The following is a 20,049-nucleotide window of genomic DNA, read 5'->3' as shown; positions in this document are numbered from 1 at the left end:
AAATGCCTCACACTTTACGATGCTTGGTATGTGATGCCATCATCAGTTAAACAATTTTCTCTGTCATCAGACTATATAATCGGGCTTGGAAATCACTCCCCACAAATGAAATTTCCCAATCTTTCATTAGCAAGTGGGGCAAGCTAGGGTAACCTTAAAGAGTACTTAAAAAGTATGAGAACTTTAGAAGTTAAGATCAAACTTCATGAATTTGCTACAATCGATAGTTTTCATTAAAAGACTAGTTTTATCTCATTCATTCCCAAGTGCTCTGTTTGGTTAGCTCCATAGGATACCATTAAAATCAGGAAGCTTCGTGACGGCCTGTGTATGTACAACTGCACTCCTGATGCCTCTTTTCTCTCATCCCTGTAAAGCAATTTTGTTTGAACCTCTGAAGGCACTTCAGACATGTTTTACAAAACTAATTTTAAGTGAGTATTAATTCAATTGAGCATTCCTGGTGTGGCCGTTTCAGCTGTGCAGAATGCCACAGCAATGAGGAAATTGTTTGTTTCAGAGCAGGAGATGCCAATGCGATGACAGACTTTTTTAAAGGCATGTAGCTGGTGGCTGTTAAATCTGCATTTCCTGACATTCATAATGTTCACCACTGGACGTGAGCAGAGAGTTAGTTAATAATCCGGCCTTCTTTTTCATAGCGTGTTTAACAATACAAAGTGTTTTTTTTTTTAATAATTATTTCATTGAATCTTAACAATGACCCTATGAGACCGGTAGGGACAGCCTGGCAACATAAGAACATCCTAAATGTCATTGTCAGAAGAGAAAATCCTACTCCCTAGCATAGAATCCGGGTACTCCCTAGTAAGTAAAAAGCACACTTACATTCTTTTCAGTGAATGTTCATCGATTCCCTTCAATGGACTGGGGTGCTGGAAGATGTTGGGGAGCCACAAAGGACCCCACACCGTCGCTTTCCTCAAGGAACTCTGCTTGTCAGGGAGTAGACATGAGCACCACTCTCTATCCTCAGATGCTACAAGTGCCATAATTAATGTCATCTGGGAAAGTGCAAGGGGAGAGAAGTTTCAGAGAATTGGAGGAGACATTTTTGCTGAGTTCTGAAGTGTAGGTAGGATTTCTCCTGGGAGGGAAGTGCAGGGAGGACAAGTGCAGGAGCCGTCACAGCATACATGGGGACAGAGGCATGGACTGCATGATTTCTTCAGAGAATGGAGAGAAGCGGGTGGCTAGAGCAGCGGTCGAGGAGGAGGGCTGTCTCCAGTTAGGCCGATGGTAGAGGGCCTTATTTGCTATGCTAAAGGATTTGGACTCTTCCTGCAAACCAGGGAGATGGTAAAGAGTAGATCTACTTGGGTTTGAGTCTAGGCTCCAAGGGCTTGTTGACGTGGAGAAGTTAGTTCATCGTCTTCTGTAAAATGGGGGTAATACTCATAGTTATGGGTTAGTTTTGAATGTTAATGAGCTAATGTGTGTACAGAGCTTAGATAGTGTCCGGTACATAGTATGTGTTGAATAGTTATTAACTACTACCTAGCTAATATATCTTCACCTTTTTTAAATCAGATTCATTTGGGAATGGACAAAGCCTCTCCCTATACACAATATTTTGTGTATGATTTAATGGGGTTCTCAGATGCCCTGACCCTGAAGTCCACATTAAGAATCCGGTTATAAGGTATATGGAGCTATCTGAAGTTTTAAAGCAGAAGATGTTGAGACCAGATCAGATTTTTTTTTTTTTTGAGGGAAACACTGGATACTAGAGAAGGAAACCATCTGTGGTTCTCATATCTGATTGCACATTATAATCACCTGTAGAGCTTTTTAGACATGCCAGGGCTCCAGCTTCACCCCCAGATATTCTGATTAGTCTGGGATGCGGCTGGGTATCAAGATTTTAAAAATCTTTCAGTCTATGGCCGTGCTACCCTGAACACACCTGATCCCGTCTGATCTCAGAAGCTAAGCAGGGTCAGGCTTGTTTAGTACTGGGATGGGAGACCACCTAGGAAGACCAGGTGCCGTAGGCAAAAAAAAAAAAAAAAAAAAAAAAAAAATCTTTCTGGTAATTCTAATGTGTAGCCAGCTTTGAAAACCATTGAATTAGGTTCAGTGTTAGTCAGCTGGAGAGAGGAGACTAGCAGAGGAGTAGACGGAAAGGAGAAAAGACGAGATTCCAGAAATCTTTTAGAGATAGAATCAACACACCTGTGTGACCAATCAGACGGCGTGACAGAGGAGAGAGTTAGGTCCTCCCATTAACCCAGGCGGAAGGAGGAGACGTTTGTGTTTTGTTTATTGTTTATTGATTTTACTTTAATATGTAGGAGGTAGGAGAGGGCAAGGAGAAAACAGTTAATTCAACAAACATGTACTTAATACTGCTGGTCCTGACTTATGGTGGTTTGGTTTAGGATTTTTTTGACTTTATGATGGTATGAAAGCAACACGCATAATAAATTACATGAGATATTCAACACTTTATTATAAAATAGGCTTTGTGTTAGGTGATTTTGCCTCATTGCGGGTTGATGTAAATGCTCTGAGCTTGTTTAAGGTGGGCTAGGCTAAGCTATGATGTTCAAGAGGCTAAGAGTACTAAGTGCATTTTTGCCTTATGATATTTTCGGCTTATGATGGGTTTAATGAGATGTAACTCAATTGTAAGTTGAGGAGCATCTGTATACATTTATTCAGTGCAAACTGTGGGCCTAGATTTTGTTTTGGACACCTTTGACATCCCTGCAGAACATGGAAGTGTCACATAGACAGCTGTAAGATACCAGTACAGGTTGTCATCAGTCATCAGTTCATAGCCAGGTGGTTGTGGGAGGGTATGGATGAGATCACCCAAGATACAGCAGAGAAAGAGACAAGACCACCAGTTAGGGAACTCAGAGGGTCATGGACCACTGAGGCCACACTGAGGAAAGGAAAGCATTTGCGTGAGATGGTGAGGCTGCGAGAGAAGGAGGCAAGAGTTTCCAGAAGGAAAGGGTAGGCACTGAGCGAAGCGCAGCAGAGAGATGACCTGGGGTGAGGACCTGGAGGAGCAGGCCCTGTGTTTGATCGATAGGAGTTGGCCATGGCTTTGGAGACAGTGGCAGGGACAGAAGCCAAATTCCAGTGGGTATAGACAAGAAAGTGAGGAAGCATGAGCATCGGTGTAGGAAGTTTGGGGTAAAAGCAATGAAAGCAGTAGCTGCGGGGGAGGAAGGGTGGAGGAACAGGGCTTTCTTTTAGGTTGGAGTGGCTTATTGTAGTCTGAGGGGAAGGAGCCAGGCTAGAGGAAGCCATCAAAAATACAGACGAGGGAGGAGACGGCCGGTGGAGCCAGGGGTCAGCTTCGGCAGGCGGCCCAGGGCTCTCAAACACTGAGTGAAGTGTTTGCTTATGGATAGAAGTAGAGATGTTTCTTGGAGGTGAAAGAGAGGTAGTTTCAAGAATGATACAGACTTGTCTAATGAGCCGCCCAGGGCCATTTCTGAATCCCAAGACAGTTTCCTACCTATATTTTCCTTTCCAGTCCCAGTTCCCAGAACTCAATCTTTTTCTTTCTCTCTTCAGGTGCTGCCACCTCTCCCGGACCTAAGGCTGGCTGGAGAGGGAGCTGTGATGTCTGAGATTTCCACATTCTTCACTGTTCCAAAAGAAAAGCACGAGCCTTTCTGTTTGGAGTTGATGGCTAATCATGGTGTGGGAAGAATCCAGCTGAGGTTATGAGAGTTATGGATTCGCACAGTTCTTCAGTAACTTGTGCTGGTTCTTTCCTTTCCAGGGCGGCGCCCTCCTCTGCTTCTGGGTCTCTCGTAAGGGATCTGGCTTCCATGCACATTGCTGACCATTCCCTCTTTCACAAAAAGCTTTCTCCTCCTGGCATCAATGATTGTCCTCATGCCCACTGATTCCCCTTCTCTTCCTGACCTCTAGATGCTGGGTGCTCAGGGCTCTGTCCCATGCTCTTCTCCAAATACATTCTCTCCCCAGGCCGTCTCATCCAGTCCTATACTTTAAATCTCATCTCTGTTGACATAAGAAGCATTCAAATCTGTAAATGATTTTTTAAATTTTTTAAAATAAATTTATTCAAATTAGTTTCAAGTACACAGTACATTGGTTAGACATCTATAATGTTCATAAAACGAACCCCCAATTGCTCCCTCCCTCCCCTGGCCCTCCATTTAGCCATCATATTAATGCTAACTGCATTCCCTCTGCCATGTTCCCCATGCCCTACTACCAACTACTAATTTGTACTTCTTTAACCCTTCACCCCATTCTCCCAGCCCCCAAATGCCCTCCCCTCTGTCCGTCACCAAATTGTCCACTATATTTGTAAGTCTGTTTTTGATTAGTTTTTGATTGTTCTTTTTGTTCCTTAGATACTGCATATAAGTGAAATCATATGGTATTTATCTTTCTCTGTCTGACTTATTTCACTCAGCATAAAACCTCTAGTTCCATCCATGTTGTTGCAAATGGTAGGATTTAATTTTTTTTAATGGCTGAGTAATACTCTATTGTATATATGAACTATAATTTCTTTATCCAATCATCTGCTGATGGGCATTTAGGTCATTTCCATATCTTGGCTATTGTGCTGCCATGAATACTGGAGTACATAGATCTTTACGAATTATCATTTTGGTTTTCTTTGGATAAATACCCAGAAGTGCAATTACTGGGTCAAAAGGTCTATATATCTATTTTTAATTTTTTGAGGAATCTCCATACTGTTTTCCATAGTGACTGTACCAATTTGCAATCCCATGTAAAGAATTTTTATTATAAGAGCTTACTTGAGACAAAGCTGATGACAATTGCCAGGAAGCGAGATCTCAAATACTCTGGAGAATAACAGTTTTGCAGTTTCTTTTATGCATTGGAAATTAAGGAAAGAATGTAAGGAAGATTACATGAAGGTGGGACAAAGCAAGGCAGGGTTTGGATTAAGGGATAGTTAAGATTCTGTGCTACTTCGAGGGTTAATACCCCCTTTGAGGGGTGTTACTTCTAGTGTCTCAAAGGTGTGTTAACCTAGATGCACAAGAACAATGGACAGGTCTGGCTTAGAACTTTCACTTAAGAAGTTACAGGTCTGGGGCATGACTACCTACCACGACCTGCTCAGTTAGGAATTTATGATTAGATCACCCTGTGAGGTTACTTTCCATAGAATCCCTTTTTTGTCCACCCCTCTACGCTGAGGCCTCCCCAGCTTGACCTCTCAACTCCAACACCAGAACTGCCCGCCTCATGCCTGACATTTCCATGTGGATATCTCACAGACCTCTCCATTCTAACCTGCCTAAAACAGAACTCCTGATTTTCTTTCCCTCCTTTTGTTTCCTACTCTCGGTATATTCCGGTAATTGTTTCTCAGCTGCTTAATCAAAACCCTAGAGTCGTCCTTGATTCCTCTCTTTCACTTGTTTACTGAATCGATCCATCAGTAAATCCTTTTGACTCTACTTCTAAAATATATTGAAATTTTTCCATGTCTTCCATCTCCAATCTAACCCAGTGCTACTCAAGGTATGGTTTGCAGACCAGCAGCATCAGCATCATCTGGGAGCTTGTTAGAAAGGTAAAAATCTTAGAGTCCTTTCCAGAATCAGAAACTCTAGGGATGCAGACCTCCAGAGAATTCTGATGCCCCCTAACACTTGAAGCACTACTCTGGTCCAGGCCTTTACGATCTCTGTCTAAGCCACCTCAATAGCCTCCGACTGGTCTCTGAATCTACTGTCTTGCCTCACTACAATCTGCTCTCCTCCTTGCAGCCAGAGTGATTGTTTTTTAAAAACAATTAAATCAGATTATGTCACACAGACACACGTCCTCCCCTCCCCCACCGACAGTTTAAAACCTCTCATAGCTTCCCAATGGACATAGTATGGCCCCGGGTCTCTTTCTGGGTCCACAGAGCCCTGAGGTAAGATCTGGCCACACCTACCACTCCAGTCTCTGCCAGCACCTCCCTTTCCCTTTCCTCCAGCCTCCAGGAAAATGGGCCTCTTCCTTCTGCAGAAGCACCTGGCTTGTTCCCAACTGAGGACCTTTGCACTGGCTGTTCCTCTGCCTGAAATGCTCTTCCCTGAGCTTTAATAGCTGGCTTCCTCATGTCATTTACTTCTCAGTGTAACTGGTACCTGCTCCAGAAAGGCTGTCTTCAACTAACCAATCCAAAATAGCCCCTCTTTGTCAAATTACACGGTTTTAACCTTCTGCATAGTACTTATTACTATCAATTTTAAGAATTTTCTTATTTACTTATTGTCCAATATAATCTAAATATTTCGAGACTAGGGACCTGTTTTGTCTTGTTCACTGCTGTGGTAAATAACCTAGAACTATACCTGGAACGCAATAGACATTCGAGAAATATTTGCTAAATGAGTTTTACTTCTCTCTTACTTGTAGGCCTGAGGTTGCTATTTGTGAACCAGTGTCCACTCAGATGCCCACTTACTCCTCTCACCTGGTTGCACTTCTGGGAGCCTCCAGTCAGTGTCTCATCTCTGTGGGACCTGAGTCCACATGACAGTGTGGTCCTCATTGATCACATCTCAAATGGAGGCAAGAACTTAAGAAGACATTAACTTCAAAAGAAGGCAAGAATGTGAGAGGACATTAGCAGGCTACTTTCTTGGAATTTCAAGGAGGGAATCAGAGTCGACGCCTGAGGGCCTCTATTTTTTCATGTGGCTGTTGAGTAATAGGTGAAGTTGCCTAGTTTTTAAGAACATTGACTTTGTGGTCGGAGAGGTCTAGGTTCAAGCCCTGGCTCTTCCATTTATTGCTGTGAGAACTTTGGCAAGCTACTGACACACTCTAAGCCTCAGTTTCCCCATTTGTAAATTGGGAATAATAATAGTACCTCAGCACAGAACTGTTGAGAGTCTTAAATTAGATGTCTATAATATATCTGGCAGATGGTAAGCCACCCCATAAGTGTCAACTGTTATTACTGTTGCTGTTAATTTTTTATACTGAAAGTATGAATAGCACTGAGTACTCAAAAAAAAAAAATGATACAAACATATTCATAATAAGAAAAATGCAAGCTAAAAGTACATTGAGATCTTATTCATCAGTTTCCAAATTGGCAAAGCCTAGAAAGTCAGCTGACACTGTTGGTAGAGAAACAAGGAAGCTGATGGGAAGGTAAATTTGTACACCCCCCTATCCCGCAGAGAACATTGGCAATAGCTAACAAAATTCCAAATAAACATACCCTTTGGCTCAGCTAATCTACTTCTAGGAATTTATGCTACAAATATTCTGGCACGTGTATAAAATGCTGTATGGAAAGATTATTCATTACACTACTGTTTGAGTATCAAGATATTGGAAGGGAACTGGTTAAATAAATCACAGTATACCTATATCATGTAACAAATAAAATGAAGAAAGTTCCTTAAGATACTGATGTGGAACACGTATTAAAATAGATTGTGAGGTGAAAAAAAGCATATCAAGATCAGATGTATAGTAGGGTACAGCAACAAGCTGGCAGTGAGGAAAAATGTATATGTGTATGTATTTTGCATAACCAGAAGATCTATGATAGCACAGAGTAGAAGAAATAATTTTTATTTTATATTCTTTTATATCACTTGAATTTTGAACCATATTAATCAATTATCTGTTAAAAAAAATGGAGATTCTGATTTTTAAAAACGTAATTGTTAGTATTATTGCCCAGTATCTCTTACTTGTTAGGTGTTGACTGGTTCTAGGAATGGTGTATCTCTCCTAATAATTACTAACTTCAGAGTCAAAAGCAACGATAACAAAAATACTAAAAATCCATACATTCTTGGGTACTGTACTTGTTGGTCTAATAGTTGACTTGCAGAGGAGATGTCTAGAGTAGATAATGAAGTGTGCTTATGGTAATCTCTGTCAGCCTGAAGAGAATGTTCTAAATTTCTTCAAAGCTTTTGAAAATAATATTTTTCTTTTTCATTTTTCTAGCATAAAAACAAATAGCAGATATCTGGAAGAAACAAAAAGTTAGCATGCATCTGGAAGTTTTCAAGCAATGTAGTTGTAACTGTGTTCTTTTGGAAAGAAGCACGAAGAAAAGTGAATATACTTTTCTTCACATTTATTCTGCATTCCTCAAAAGGAATTTTGTGAGAAAAATTGAGAAGAGCTTAGAGCAAAGTAAAGTCAGCCTTCTGAAGGGCACTGCCTCTCCATTTTAAGAGTTTCTTTGTGACAGCCTCTCCTGCCAAAATCTGCCTATCTCCCCCTACTTCCTTATCACACACATTGTCAAACCTTATGAGTTTTTTCTTTGCTTCTGATTTTTTTCTAACCCCCTGACTTCTTGTGAGTCTATTTGCCCTGTACCCTGCTACCTAAGAGTCAGGGGATATAAATGGGTGTTGGTATTAATTAATTGATTATTTAATTTTATAAACATTTATTGGTTCCTACTATGTATCTAGCACCATATCAAGTGCTGGAAACTCAGAAAAGAATAAGAAATGACTTTGATAGTTGTACCAACGAGCTCATGGTCATTTTAGGGAGACAGAATTTGAATACAGTGTGACAAGTACTTGAGTGTTATGTAACCACTTGGAAGGAGCATCTAACCCAGCTTTGGTGTAAGAAAGCTGTTAAGAAGGGATTCCTGGGGAAGAAGGGTCTGAGTGGAATCTTAAAAGATAAGTAAAAGTTAACCCAGGGGAGAGAAGGGTCTGGAGGGTGAGGTTGGGCACTGGAGGAAGGGGCTGGAGAGAGGAGAGGCCTTCTGTGGTGATGGTGGTGCTACATTTCAGCAAGAGCAGACTTGAACGTAAGAAGTAAACTCTAGTTTTGTGTGTGTGTGTGTGTGTGTGTGCGTGCGTGCATGCTCAATGAGTTTAACTAGGATATGATGTGGCAGCAGATGAGGGAATGGAGAGTTTCAGGAAGGAGGAAGTAACTGAGAATATCAAATGCAATAGAGGGCCATTGACTAACAAATAGTAGGTCATTGGTGACCTTTACAAAGTACCTCAGGTGTGATAGGGAGCCAGGCTTTGATATATTGAAGAGTGAAAGGGACGTGAGACTGTAGGACTCAGATAATAGTTAACATTTATTGATTCCCTTCAGTATGGCTAGGTTCTGTGTTAATGCATTTAATTCTCACAACAACCTAAGAGGTAGATATTATTTATAGCCTTATTCCATAGCAGAGGAGACTGGGGAACAGAAATATTAAGTAAAAGGTTATACAGTTGGAAGTGGCAGAACTAGGAGCTAAAGTTCCTAGAATCCAAACTCTTGATGACTAAGAACCTGGGATTCTAGAAATGTGATATTTACTAGAGAGTGACATGAGTCTAAAGTTATTAAATTTTTATTATTGTTTCAAGCTACTGGATATTGGAGCGTGTTTCTAGACCAAAAGAAAGACACCTGGAAACATGGAGAGAGTGATGATGAATAGAGCGAGGTACAGGAAGATAAGGCTGAATCCTGGATTCGCCATTAAGAATGTCACGGATAACCTTTGGGACAGCGTGTTTGGCAGCACAGTGGGGGAGGAAGCAGACAGAGTAGAGTGAGGAGGGCAGTGGATTAATAGCTGCCATTAGAGCACTGGAGGTGGGATGGCTGTGTGTTGGTTGGGAACAGCCGGATCCCAGAGGTAGCAGAAAGGGACCCAAGGGTGTGACTGTACACAAATCTGGGTTTTAGAAAACAGGAGGTTCCAGAAACTGGTAGGTCAGGGCTTAGGGCGATTGCCTGTCCCAAGTAGCATAAGTACATCAAAATAAATACCATTGATACCTTAAACCAACCTCAGCTAGATCCTCAAGAGCAGCCTGACCTTTTCCATTCCTCAAATCTCTTCAAGAGAATGGATGCTTAACTCTAATTAATCAATTATTTATAATCTTTATTATTAGCACAAAAAAAGTGCCAGTTTTGTAGTTGGCGTTTGACAATTCTGAGTTATGTTCTGATGATGGCAGCCCCTTCCTAACCATAGTCATTACCTTGTATCAAGCACCTGTATACGTATGTTCAGTCCTGTGAAATGCGTCAGCCCCTCAACCTTTACACAGATGCATGAATAAGGCTGGGTCAGTCAGTGACCTGTCTAACAGTTGTGTCTCAGACAGGAATCTCCACAGTCAGAATATGAACCCATGTCTGTTAGAGTCCAAAACCAATATCTCAACTACCATGCAAATGCACCTGTAATCCAATACTTCTATCAGATTTCCTTTTAAAGGGTCTTATGGGTAGAATTTTAAATGAAAGGCTTATAAAAATCTCTTAGAAAACAGGATATAGTTGTTGTTTTAAATTGTTTTTACTTCAAAATACATAAAATACCTTACTTTTAAAATTTAAGATTTTTTTAGTTAAATTTAAATGTTTATTTCAGATAAATTAAAAAAAAGGATGATGTTACCACACAGAATTAACTGTCATGCTTTGCTGTGTTTTCTCCCAGACTTTCCATAGGCATATACAGCATGTTTGTGTATATATGTTTGTACAGATATATTTCTTTATATAAAGAGCATCATAGTGAACATACACACACATAAAAATATAGTTTCAACACCATTTTGATAGTAGCCTTGAAATACTTTTATAACAGACTTATCTGTGCCACAGTGTGCTTCGGAAGATAAAGAACCATGAATAAGTTTATCTTGCAATTTACTTAATAGATGCTAGGAAGAAGCCTGTTCAATTTTTCAAATAATTTATATTGAAGTGCCCTAAGTGTTCAATATAGATTGGAGGGTAGTAGAGGATAGAAAGTAAGCATACAGGCTCTGAAAAGCCAGACATCCTGGCCTTGAATCCCAGATCCCAGTTTCCCCATTTACTAGCTGTGTAACCTTGAGCAAGCTGCTTCGCATCTCTGTGCCTCAATTTCCTGATCTGTATAAAGGGGAATAATAGTACCTAGATGAGTGAGACCATATCAAGTGCGTAAAACAGTGCCTGGCTCCAAATAACATTCAATCCATGTTTGTGTTTCAAAATACATTCCTCTGTGTTACATAAATATTCAAGCTGCTGAGTCATTTACTCCAAAAACCCCAGTTAGTTTGACACAGCTGAGGCAGATATAAAAGCTTTTCAGGTTGATTCCTGCGGTGGGGACTGGGAGTCTGTATTTTTACAAAACTCTCCAGGTAAGTGAATCTTAGGATCAGTCAGGTTCATGAGCCACTGGTCTAGAACACTTGACACAGTTGGACAGAAGTTAGGTGGTGGGTGAGACCATATAGACTCAGAACAGTGTTCCGAAATAGCTCCGCCCAGCTGCACATTGGGCCTTTGTTAGTAGCAAAGCAGGGCGATATGACATTTAAAACTGGAATATTGTTGGCTGAGAATCAATTAAACTAAAGAGGGCTAAAGCAGTGAAGACGTGAAAGAAATCTGCGGACAGAGGTTTATTTCTGAAGTGAATCAGGTTTATTTCTGAAGTGAATCAGATATTTTTTTCTTCATTTTGTTCCATTGCTTTTGTCTAGCTTATTTTAAAAACTATTTAGAAATGCATTTTTCCTGCTTGTGATAACAGCTGATGTTTATTTAGTATGAGTTAGGCACTGTGCTAGCAGTGTTTAAGCTTTATTTCATGTAACCTTCCAGACAGCTGTATGAATTGTGTACCATTGTTCTCATTTTACAAATGCAAAAACTAAAATTTAAAGTTAAATAACTTGCATAAGGTGCAATATCTATTTTCCCTTTCTTCTTTAGTAACACAATGCCAATTTTATTTGGGGTGTTAGTGCACCCAGTGAAAAAACTACATTTCCCTCTGCCCCTTGCAGCTGGATGTGGCCCTATGTCTATGTTCTGGTCCATGAGATGCAAATGAAAGTACTGCATGGGCCTTCTGGGAAAGTTCTTTAAAGGGTATTGACTCTGCCATTTCTTCTCCATTTCTTCTTCCTGATGCCTGAAATGCAGACACGGTGACAGGAGCTTCAGTAGCCATCTTGTACTTTGAGGATATAAACCATGCATTAGATAGTGATGTTCACTAGGAACTGCTATTCTGGCCCGGGGCTGCCTATCTCTGACTTATATGAAACATAAATAAATTTCTATCTTATTCAAGTTTCTCTTATCAACAGACAAATATAATAGCTTATGCTTCTATTATGCTTTATCAGAGCTAACTATCTACCAGACACTGTTCTAAGTAGTTCCTGTATATTGACTCACTTTGTCCTCATGACAACCCTGTGACGCTGTGCTGTTATTATTACCATTTTGCAAATGTGGAAATTGAAGCAAAAAGAGGTTGAGTGACTTGCCAAAGATCACATAGCTAGAAGTGGCAGAGCCAGCAACACATAGCTAATAAGAGTCAGACACAGAGATAGAATTCGGGTCTGTCAGACACCCAAATCCATGCTTGTAACTACTAGGCTACATGGCTTCTCTCATACTCAGTATGAGTATGCTGTGCTTTGTGGTTTCCCTTACCTACACTTTACCTTCTGCTTTAATTAGCAAAATGGAGGACTATTAGCTGGTGGCCAATAGAAGGAAAACCGTGGTTTCTCCAGAAGATCTAATCAGGCTTCTTAGAGCCTACTTAGAGCTTACCTCCTTTGTAAAACCTCCAAAAGAAACATCATGGATGGATTCCAGAAAGTTAATCATTTTAAAAAGCATTCATGGAATCCCATTTGCCATTGCAAAATTGCAAAATCACTTTGCTTCTTGTATCAAGTAGAAGTTTACAACAAATAGGATTGAACCATCCATCAGATGCCCAGTAGTTCAACAGACATTCAGCCCCTGCTCCAAGCCAGGCCCTCTCCCGGGTGCTGGGGTACTGCAGCAACAGATAGACATGATAGAATTCATGTTCTGGAGAAGGGGAGACAGATAATGAACAAACACAAGAAAACATTGGCTACAAACAAGTGCTACAAAGCTAAGAAGTGTGCGGTGGAGGCTCCTTTAGGAAGCTTTCATCGAGGAGGAGACGTTTGAGCTGAGACTTGAAAATGAGAAGGAAGTCCCTTGAGAAGAGCAGGGAAGGGTCTCCCAAGCTGAGGGAGCAGTGATTCCCTGAGGCTGGAATGAGTTTGGCATGTTCAAGGGACAGACAGAAATACCAGGTGACAGGAACATGAGAGAGAGAGAGTGGGAAAAGGTGAGTCAGAAAGTTTGATAGACAGATCACGGCAGCCATGAAAGCCAGATTTAGGGATTTTACTCTAAGTGACGGGGGAGCTACCGGAACGGCAGACATTTGACCCTCGGGCTGGCTAGCATCCAAAAGCCCCTTCTTATTTTGGAGACTCACAAAACTAATGGAGGCAGGATCCTAGTTCTCATATAGAAACCAAGGCTTAGACGAGACAAGAGAAAACATTGTCTTTCCTCTGCTGTGACATTTAGAACAATGCTAATTAGATGCTCCTTCCCAGAGACTTTCAATCATGAGGGCATGTCTCAAAGATGCAAAGTCCATTAAGAATTATTACGGTGGCCATGGAAGAGTCAAGCGTGCACAGGATTAAATGTACAAGGGCAGCAGAGTCCAGCATATGGTGACCGATGTCCACTGGCACCTGGCTATCCTGTGGAAAGGCATTGGGGGTTGCCCTCAGCAAACCATCCCAGGAGCTTCTGTGTGCAACCCTTCCTCTGTACCTTGTTCTTCAGTCTTCCTCTTGATTCTCTGAGTTCTATAGTCACTTTCAATAAATTCCTCTTGTATTTAATGTTAGCCAATTTCTGGTTCCAATTGTTTGAAACCAAGCACCTTGACTAGTACAGCAGGGGAGTGATACAATCTGAGGCACATGTTCAAAACAGAACTGGCTGCTCAGTGGAAAACGGGCTAAAAGGGATATCAGCCAAAGGCCAGTAGAAGGCTGAACGAGTAAAAGAAAGAAGGAAGAGAGCGGTACTACGGGAATAATGACTGCCAGAAGCAGCTCCTACCTCCTGAGCCTGGAGAACAGGTGGTGTCACCTATACCTAGGAGTGGGAAGAGGGGCCCCACGGGGCCTGTGCTTAGATCTCCGAAGGAAGCTCTGCCCTGCTCAGAGCTCTGAGGAGGGGGTGCTGTCTGGCTGGTGCTTCCAACGCAAGGCTGTGGCTCTGAAGCTGTCAGACATCCCAGGGGCCCAGCTCAGCAGCTGAGGGGGTGTGGCATGGCTGCAGCTGGCACCTGGGGGTCCTGGGAGTACTTGAAGTCTCTGGACGCTGGGCCAATTATGTGCTGCTACTGGAGCACACAGAAAAACAGAAAGTGAAAAAACAAAAAATCCCTCTCCCTTCCTTCCACTTGTCTTTCTCCTTCTAATGCCTCACATTGCAGAAGCTAACAGGAAACCAGCTAGCCGGGAGGTGGGAGATTTAGTTTATATCATCCCAGCCACATATTATAGAGAAGAGCTTAGAAGGGCATCTCAGAGACCACAGATAAACACCCAGCACAGGAGCTTCATGTCTGGTTAGGAGGCCATTGCAGTCACCCTGGAGAGAGAAGATGGACTAGGGGACCAGCAGTGGAGATGGCAAAAAATAAGGCAGGAAGACAGCAGCCTCTGGTGTGGAGCAGCAGTTCCTGGTGCGATCCTGGTGTTATGAAAGGATATATCGCAGGCTCCACTCTTCAGGCCAGTAGACACTCTGGTAACGAAGGCTTGTCACACAGCCACTGCAACCACCGCACACAGCTGCTTGCCCCGGGGGAACTGGAGCGCATGCACTGGGGCTTCGAGGCCCCAAAGGAGATGGCCATAAAGCTGCTGGCTCAGATTGTGTAGCAGAAAATCAGTCACACGCTGTGGGTGGAGCAGCCGGAGAATGTCATCACTTGCATTGCACTCAGGCTCTACACCAAGGAAAAAGTCAGCCAGTATTTGAAGAAGTTCCAATTATTCAAATGACTACTATTACCAGTTGCTTTGATATATTTGAATAGCAGCTGGATCCAGAAATGACATGCCAGCTGCCCCCTAAGCATCATTCACTCCTTTCGGTGGCAGCTCACTCTTCCCTTTACGTAATGACAGTTTCTTGAAGGTCAAACACATGTTCATATTGAAGTTGTCATTATTAAAGTTAAAAGAAAAAAGAAGGTAAGAAATTGATTTGAGATTAGACATAGAATTGACAAGAACTTCCTCTGAGAGCTTAGCTCTGAATTGTTATCAACATTATCAAAACAGCTACGAAATGTCCGCTCTTTGGTGGGGTTACGACCCAGCAAAGGATGAAGGGACACCCAGAGACTCCAGCCAAGGGCAGCTTGATGGGGCTGGGGAGGGAGCTGCATCCAGGAGGAAGGGAGCCACCCACAGGAGCTAACCCACACTAGGGGCAAGGAGGGGTGCGAGAAGTGAGTCCCTGCCTGTCTTTCCTCTAACTCTCGATCCTCTTCCGTACCTCCCAACCGGAAACTAGAGGGGCAGGGAGCCAGGTGCTGCCCTGGGAGATCAGCCTGTGTGGCACTGGGCAGGAAGGATGATGGATTTGTAGGGCAAACAGAGAATATCTGTCGTACATGTTACAGACGATAAATTTTTTCTCTACTTTTTCTCTACGACACAATATTTGTATAGCCCTTAAACTATCAAAGGTAGTTTTAAATCAACTATTTCATTTTATACTCAAAAGTGTCATGATGGTTAATTTTGTGTCAACTTGACTAGGTCACAGGGTGCCCGAACATTTGGTCCAACATCATTCTGTGAGGTGTTTCTGGATGAAACTAACACTTGAGTCCTTATACTGAGTAAAGCAGATTGTCTGCCCTAGTGTGGGTGCCTCATCTGATCCCTTCAAAGCCTGCGCAGAACAACAAGGCTGACCCTCCCTCCATAAGAGAGAACTCCTCCTGCCTGTCTGTATTCAAAATAGGGCACCAGTCCTTTTTCTGCATTTGGACTTGAACCGAAACATCGGCTCTTGAGTCTAGAGCCTGCTGGCTTTCAGATTAGAAATAGACTACTGGATCTCTGGGTCCCCAGCCTGCTAACTGCAGATCAGGGTACTTGTTAGTCTCCATAATTATGTGAGCCAGTTAATAATGATGGATCTCTTTCTCTCCGTCCTACTTTCTCTCTACACAAACATCCTATTGCTTTTGTTTCTCTGGAGATCCCTGACTAGTTCAAGTGCCTTGTGAGATAGTCAGGGCAGGTTTTATCTCTAGAAAAAGGGGAATATGATTTTTTTGGAAGCCTTAGTAAAAGGACAAAAATTAAAATGTAGTTCTTAGCTCTCATTATTTTGCACCATCTGTTTAAACCATGCCTCCTCTGTTCATGTAACTCTAGATAGTGGCAAAGTTTCCTGTGATCATTTTCATGCTTCTCTCTAAAACAGTATCTACCACTCTCACCCAAAAAAAACCTTGAAACTCCCTCTCTTTTTCCCCTATTACCAAAATTTCAAATATTTCTTTAATCTGTTCTCTTCCATACTTCCCCACAATTTAGGTGCTCTCCCTAGCCCCCTGGAGTATACTCAGTGTGTAATTGCACATTTGTGTGATTTGATTAAATTTGTCTCCCACACCAAGTTAGGGTCCACAACACTATTGTGACTCCAGCTCTTGTCAACACACAGAAGTCTCAAAATATTTGTTGTTGAATTAACCAGTCTCTCTGTCTAGTTTCTTACTCTTGCTAGTCACGCCGCCAAGAGTGAACTTATAATATACGAATCTGATCTTTCTACTTCTGTCTAAAAGCTCCCTTCAGTCTAGCAGAAAGTGCTAACTAGAGGCCTACGGCTATGTGTAAAGATGTTTTCTTTTTAGGTCCCAAGGTTTCTTTTTAATTTGCAATGATTGCCAACTTAAAAAATCTCAGTCTGTCTGATAAAAGTTGGGAATTCCAGCTTATCTTGACAACTTTAAAGATTTGGTAACCCTGGGCTTGCCTCTCTCCGTGGCAACTGGCCGGGGCTGAGGGACAGTTACTTCCTTTGGTGAGAACAGGCTCAGTTTGCTACAATCCCAGCTGGGCCCTATTCATTCTCTACCCATCAAGGGCCCTGGAGACATTTAAACTTGGGACTCCAGGGCCAAGGGAATGAGGTTTTGAATGTCTATGTAGGCTTCTAAGGCTTTGCATGTGTCATCCAGCTTACTGTTACTCCTTCAGTGCCTCCTGGAATCTAGATCCACTTAGATTATTTACAGGAGACAATATGCCTTCCCGCCTCTGTGCTTTTGTCCTGGGAAGTATGGGATGCCCTCTGACCAACTTCCATACCTCGTGGTTCACCTGCAGACTCCTACTCACCCTGTAAGCTTGGTTCATCTCCTCTGGAAATTTGTCCTTCCTGGCAGTAGTCATTCCTTACTCTATTCACATGATTTTGGAATTATTTGGAATCTGTATGACCTGTGAATGAAAAAGGGGTTCTACGGAAATTAATCTCACAAGGCAACCTGATCATAAATCCCTACCTGGGCAGGTCAAGGTGGGTAGTCACACCCCAGGCCTATAACTCCTGTAGTAAAAGGCCAATCTTTGCCTTAAGCAAGCTCTGTCCATTATTTCTAGGCATCTAGGTTAATATACCTTTGAAATTTCTCTTTTCAGACCCTTCCTTCTAAGCCATGACCACCCATAAGAGAACAAATAATCTTGTTAACTATCCTGTAATCCAATTCCCGCCTTGCTTTCTCCCTGCTTCATGTAATCTTCCTTACGTTCTCTCCTTAATTCCCAATGCATAAAGGGAGGTGCAAACTGCCATTTCTTAGAAATATTTCTTCCAGGCATATCCTGTTTGGCTCAAATAAATTTTTATAAAACTTCTCTAAAGGTTTGGACACACTTATATCGACAGATTAAAATACCAACACAACTGCATCTCTTCTGAGTGTTAATTAAATTGCTTATGGCCTCCTTTCAACAATTAGTGGCAACTCCTGTTGCCCACATTCAAGAAGGAGAACTGCGAAACCTCATCCTTCTCCTATTGGCTCCCGTTTTCCGCTGAGGTTGATTCTGTTACTACCCTAATGGGTGGATCTTGAAAGTTGTTTTGTGAAACAGTATATGTTTGTCTACTACCTATTGAGATGATAGTCTTGCAAATTAATATTCCTCACTGATCAAGAAGTCCTCTGAGGGAAGGTGACTTTATTTCTTCAGTGTTATCCTTAGTTAGAAATGTTTCTCTTGGGCTCTTTAACTTATAACCTTGTGCTCGTCGTTTCTCTCAAAGCCCATCCTCCACACCAGGCCTTCCCCCAGATGCCCCCTCTCTGCTCCTGGTAAGTTCCTCCCCGGAGCCTTCTCCTCCTCTCTCCCCAGGGAACTTCAGTTGGGACCACCGCATTTATCGAAGAGGTTATAATAACATTGAACTTCACAAAGGAGAGGGTCCGAGTCCCTATTTCTCCCTTCCTGGGAAACTTCTGATCTATGCAAAATGTCTTCTTCTCCCCAGCAGACCAGCTCTGTACACTGGGACAATCGAGAGAGCCAGGCTTTCTCATGCTACAAAGAATATTCTAATTCTCCCTTCCGCCAGGGCAAAGGCTACCTTTTTCCCTATATTTACACAATGCAGGGGGACAACCCAGGTGATTCTTCTCCAAACAAAGACATGCTCCAAGGTGACCAGTGTTTTCTATCTGGAAAGTAGGCTCTGGCAACTTGTGGATATGACAGCTTTTCCTGATAAGAATTTTCTACGTTGCACCTTGTCTTAGGTGGAGTTTCCCATAAAATAGACTCAGAAATGAGATTTGCATGCAGATAGTTTTTTGGTGAATGTTCTCAGGAACAAACACTTTAGGGGAGTGAGAGAAGCAAGACCAAGTGAAGGAAGGAGTTGAAATGCGATGTAGTTGCAACAGAGGCCTCAGCTGATCGGATAGGGAGTTCTGGAGCTGAGATGACCCATCAGTTTGATCTCTAGTGGAGGCAGGGAGGCTGGCCTTTGTACCCACTCCACGACCAGTCATTCACCTGTCACTGGACGCTGACAGCCCCAGCCCTAAAAGTCTTATGCCTTGGGGAGTCAGTTCCCATCATCCGAGGGCAATTCCTGAGGATAGACTTATCTGTGAGTTTTAACAATAACCCATAGGTGGGGGCAGAGTATCTCAGTCTTGAAAGGGGGACCTGGCAGTGCACCACAGTGTCTACTATACACCTATCCAGGAACAATTTATTTCTAGCTTTGTCTCCCCTCCTTTAAGCACCTTGAAGGCAGAAACCAGGCATGCCTAATAGAGTACCTACAATATAGAATCTACTCAATTAGTAACTAACAAATGAATGAATAAATGCATGCATGAAAGAGTAAACATAAGCCCAATGACTCTATAATAAATTATTATTGGTTGCATTTATGCAGAACTTCACATATGCAAATTATTCTGCTAAAAATATATGTTATAAATATGTAAGTGCTGCAAGCAATAATTTTTAATAAAAGCTATAATCAAAATGAGTATTTAGTGGGCACAATGTAGGAGAATGACTTTACATTAGTCAACTCTCCCAGAATGCATCTGCCTTAATAATAAAACTAAAGGCTTCAGAGCTGGAACCCTAATTCATCTCTTAAACTGCTCTTTAGATCCTCTGATGGGTTAGATAAATATCCCCTCATCATGCCTAAATCCTGTTTTCATTATACAGTGTTTCCAAAGTTTATTGAGAATTTTATCTTTACTATCAAAATGTTTGATCTTGGCTATTTTTGCATCTCTTCTGATGTTTGTAATTTTCTTGCCAGTAGTCCAATTTCTTATGGACATTTTTTGTATTGATTCTCCAGAACAGCAGCTCCCTCCTTCTGGGACAAGCTCTGTCAAAGCCCCACGTGATCCTATGGGCGGGGGCTGAAAATTATAGAACCCTGTCCTGAAGACCACAGTGATTGGCCCAAGGTCAAGCACGTGACCAAAACTGGACCAATTCTAGTTCTTCCCTGGGAACTTTTTTTACCTTGGGGAAAAAAAAAGAAGGAAAGAAGCTGGGAGAGAAAAGGGCTTTTTTTTCTCTCTCTCGGCTTGTGGATTTGTTTGCTAGGCTTGGTACAGAGGGTTACCAGAGGCCATTCCTCACC

General features: G+C 42.1%; 1 non-coding gene and 1 pseudogene across 1 annotated transcript; both read left to right on the top strand.

Annotated features, from left to right (window-relative positions):
• The first annotated feature begins 1,899 nt into the window (after window positions 1–1,899).
• Window positions 1,900–2,018, top strand: LOC120595828 (5S ribosomal RNA). Its single transcript, XR_005651022.1, has one exon. It is a non-coding gene; the product is annotated as a 5S ribosomal RNA (ribosomal RNA).
• Window positions 2,019–13,917: 11,899 nt separating this feature from the next.
• On the top strand, window positions 13,918–14,894 carry LOC120595583 (putative peptidyl-tRNA hydrolase PTRHD1; annotated as a pseudogene).
• The last annotated feature ends 5,155 nt before the right edge of the window (window positions 14,895–20,049 follow it).

The sequence above is a fragment of the Pteropus medius genome, unplaced genomic scaffold (genome assembly GCF_902729225.1).
Source record: "Pteropus medius unplaced genomic scaffold, Ma_sr-lr_union100, whole genome shotgun sequence".
NCBI lineage: Eukaryota > Metazoa > Chordata > Mammalia > Chiroptera > Pteropodidae > Pteropus > Pteropus medius.
Note: the sequence above shows the minus strand (reverse complement) of the source record. Positions and strands in the feature narration are given on the sequence as shown.